Genomic DNA, 4,513 nt, shown 5'->3' on the forward strand with positions numbered 1-4,513 from the left:
GTGTCCCACCCCCGGCACGCACTGCCGCCAAACTTCCCAGACTGGGGGAAGTGGCCTGGTGGCACAGGAAGGGCTCAAAGTGGCTGAGGATTTGGAAATAAAGGGAGAAGAAGGGAGAGTGGGGAGAAGGATCCATGTCCAGCGCTGAGCAGAAAAAATAACATATTCAGGCCACCCCAGAACTGAGAATTTTTTTTAAGCCCTTTTTCTGCTCATTTGTTCTCCTCCACCATATTTGAGCGGTGAGCCCAGAGCTCTCAGTATAGGAACACCGATAGGTCTGGGGAGAGAGAGATGTGCAAAAAACAACAACAACAAACAGTAGAGAGAAACAGTCCTGTCAGGAGGTAGATAACGGGATAAATGGATCAATCACTGCTGATCAGTCGATCTGCCAGGTTACGGTGACAGCCCTCCTTGGGTCATCCGCCTGGCACACACCCATGCTCTACTGATGGCAGGCTGTGCTTTGACCCATTGCAAGGAGGACACTGCTGCAGGTTCCCTACAGCAAGTCACACAGGAAAGTGTCAGGTGAGTTTTAAGCTCTCCAGAGGATGATACTTTTCACCTCTCTGTGCAGCTGTGCCAGGGCACTGCCACCCTCCCAGCACTGAAGTTCTACCTCATGTTCGGATGAAATTCTCCGGGCTCCAATCTGCGCTCCTTTCCAGCACTTCAGCCTCCAGTCTGTACTGGTGTGCAGGTTGTTCCTCCCCGGGTCTATGGCATATAGTCGCCCTCATTGAACTTCATCAGGTCCCTCTCCACCCACTCTCAGCCTGTCCAGGTTGCACTGACTGGCAGCATGGCTTTCTGGGGCAGCAGCCAACCTTCCCCGCTCCATGTCACAGGCAGTTCTCACAAGGATGCTCATGGCATACAGCAACAAATGATGGCGTGGATAGATCCACTCTGAGGGGCTCAGAGTGGGGATGGTCTTAGGGCCTGGCCACCCTTCAGGACCTGGGCATTCTGCAGGGCTCAGCCTCAGGCTGGATGTTGTTTTCACCGTGAATGTTGTTTTCTCAGTTCCCTGTTCTGAACGATGAGTTTTCAGCAGTTTTGGTGAGTTAGGCAGTGCTATACGCTCTGGTATCGCTTCCCTTTTTCAGTACACTCGTCACTGAGTGCTGCATGTCTGAAGGCATTGAGTGAGGGGTGGGCAGCACAGCACTGCAGGGCAGGGATCAAGTCCTGGGGCAAAGCTGGATCACAGTACACAAGCGGTGCTGAAGGACCAAGTGAGTGTCACAGGGACACAGGATCTCACCCAGAGCTTGTGCCAAGTCAAACATCCATGCAGGGCTGGAGATCTCCAAGGAGGAGGTCCTATGTCTTTGTATGTATGTCTTTTTAAAACGTGGTTAAATAGCAATTAGCGTCCTTTCATTCAGGTCCATTGGGGTGGGTCCTAATGAGCATCCCTTCAGTGCATCCTGGCAGTGAAAAAAAAAGCATTTGACATCACACATCGTGCAAGGAGGAGAAATTGAGTTCAGGCCAAAATCCTCAGGATGTTCCCAGAAATCCTTTGGATGCTTTGGAAAAGCCCCAGGGCTGCAGCTGGATGCTCCAGCCCACAGCAGTGACTCACACTGGGATGGGATGTGAGCTGGAAATATCAACTCACAAGGAAGGAAGGGAGATAGGAGGGAGTCCAGCTCCTGCTTCGGTGCCTGATGTGGGCCATGGCTGGCAGGTACGCTGGTTGTGCTATGTCTGCAGGGTGGCACATGGACAGAGGGCTCGTGCATGGCCATAGCCCTCCATCATGTCCTCATCCCCTTCCCTGTCCCCCCATCCTGGCCACAGCCAGCCCCAACTGTCCTGTGATTTGTGCTCCTGGCTGATACAGCCTAATGCCCGGAGCCGCATGCACGCAGCCCGCAGTGAAATCAGTGCATCTTACAATCCACGGTGGCTCATGGAAGAACGGAGTCCTTTATTAGCTGCTAATAAACTCAACTCGTAGTTTAAGAGCCTCTGTGCACCCTGTGTGCTGGGACGATTTGTTTTCCACGTTTGCACTGCCAGTAGCGGTGCACTTGGTGCTTGCTGATACATCCGGAGTACCTCATGGACATCCCAGCAACGTGACCACGAGCTGGGAGCAGCCTCTGGGTGCGGGAGGCAAGGCAGCAGCAGAAGTGCTCAATGGCAGCATTATAAAATGAAGACGATTGGTTCTGTAGTGCCATAGCTGTGCTGGGGTCAGGGTCTCAATCTGTGTTTGTGTCCTTTCTGTTCTCAGATGTCCCATTTATTTCGCTCAGCCCTGATGCTGATGCTCTGCTCCCCCGCATTGTGTTCATTCATAATAAATACCAAAATATCTTCCTACTGCAAAAGCAGCACAACAAACATTCTCAGCTTATTTATATATTTAACAGTCCCCACAGCCCCTGGATCATTTTGCCTCTGGATATCAAGTATAAAACTGCTGCTTAGGACATGTGTTGAGTTTAACAAAGCATGTGTGTTTCCTTGTCTCTGAAGATAATTTTCTGGAAAGGCTGGCTTGGTGGGGAGGAGCTGCATCCCCTGTGGGGCCATGGCTCCTTGCTACTGGGATGTGGGGCCTAAGGGCTCAGGTTGACAGCAGGATTTGGGGACTTCTGAGGGAATCCTGGTTTAGGTTCATGATGCCCCAGACCCCCAGATGTTTCAGCTCTTCTTTCCTGAGATGGCCCCTGGGAGCTGCTTCTTCCCCTCCCCCATCCAGAGAACTGTGTGGCTGCCAGAAGGCAAACTAATTCCCCCCTGTTCTCCCCTGGTTACACCCTGCGCAACCACTGGCACAGCAGAAAGCTCTGAATGAACCAAGAGCAGAAATTCAGAGGCTACAAATTACAGCACATCAAATCTGAGCACTGTTGTGTAGTTAAATTTCTAACGCACGCCTCAACTTTAGCAAGCATCACATGTGAGCTGCAGATGTTTTCTGGCTTGACTGGTGCGGTCTAGGTGGGTTCAGGGCTGTACACGAGCCTCACTCGCATCCATCCTGCAGCAGTTTGTGAGCAAACCCTTCCCAGTTGCTTGCATGTGGTGAGTCCATGTTATGCCAAGACCCTGAGCTCATGACATGGAGAGCGAGGGGGAAAACAACAATCCACGGGCGCCAAAGACTTTGTGCTGGGCTTGGGCAAACTTTTGGTGTCTGCATTGGCCTCTAAGTACCAATGTGTATGAGAGGCGCTTCAGAAGCAAGCCCATTTTCACCTGGGAAAGGCTGAAAGCTGTAGGGACTCTCAATCCACCAGAGGAGCTGGTACCAGGAACACAACTTAGTGTGCCAGTGGGAAACTGAGATGCTGGATTAGGAAATTAAGAGTCTGCTGGTTAAATAAAACCTGGACATCTCATTGGGATGGTACCTCTACCTCCTGCCTCCAGAACTGCAGCAAAGCCGCTGCCTTCCAAGGACGGTGGCATTGCAGGGCATTTGTCCTAAAAGCAGCAAAATGTTGTCAGATTCCTACGTGCCAGGATGAAGGCAATGAACTGGAAACCCCTCCAAGAGCCGCTCTCTCTGAACACAATGCTGGTCGTCCTGAGTTAGGAAGGAAATGCTCCCTAACAACGGGTGTGGGAACCCTGCCCTGTGCCCTAACCCCATTGTTCTCATGCAGGAGCTCTGCAGCAGCTCCATGGCCCATGAAGCACCAATCCTTCAGCACTGCAGATTTTTGGATGGACAAGCGCCCAGGCTCGCAGTGACCTTGCTTCAGGGAATTAAGCCAGAGAAATGAGTCTGAATTCAAGCAGTTTCCATCCAGTAGCCCTGCAGAGCTCTCAGGGAACGGAAGGTTCAGTCTTACTTAATTAAGGAAAGGCCGGAGATAAGGAGACGTACTCATTGGCAGCAGATGTTCCCAGAAGTCACGCATCCGGTCTGCTGATGTCTGTTTCAACTCAACCTGTGCTGATTTTCACAGTTCCTGTACCTAAATTAAAAATAATTCTGAAAAGATTCCTCTCGATGGGACAAGGAGTCTGTACGTCCCTCCTGAATGCTCCTGGCAGGAGGCACTGCTGGGATTGCAGCCCTGTCTGTCTGTCTGTCCCTGCTCCAGCTCCGTGATAAGAATGCCAAGCAGCCACCTCCTCCCCCAGCTCTGCTCCATCATTGCAGTGTTCTTATTTTCTTTCAAACCCAATATGTTTAATGACTGATGGAGTCATTTTTATTGTTCAACAGAGATCACAATGCCTTTTCAGCACATGGGGGTGATGAAAGGGTCACAGAGTGGTGTAGGTTTCTTAAGGTAAAGAGAAGTTAATGGAGAAGGTGAAGCATGGAGTGGCACACTTTAATAGAAAAGAGGTTAAGCCAAAATGGGTACTTAATAGGACTCAAAATATATAGCAGAACAGTGCCCATCAGCTTCACCTTCCAGAGATGCACACGAAGGTCTGGACCGTGTCATTAGATGTTTGTTAGAGGACTTGTGTGTCTAGACACATCTTCAGGGCAGCATTGCAACAGACATCTAGTGTTTGCAGTGTC

The sequence above is a fragment of the Cyrtonyx montezumae genome, unplaced genomic scaffold (genome assembly GCF_038088225.1).
Source record: "Cyrtonyx montezumae isolate F1298 unplaced genomic scaffold, pur_monq_1.0 scaffold_66, whole genome shotgun sequence".
Taxonomy (NCBI): Eukaryota; Metazoa; Chordata; class Aves; order Galliformes; family Odontophoridae; genus Cyrtonyx; species Cyrtonyx montezumae.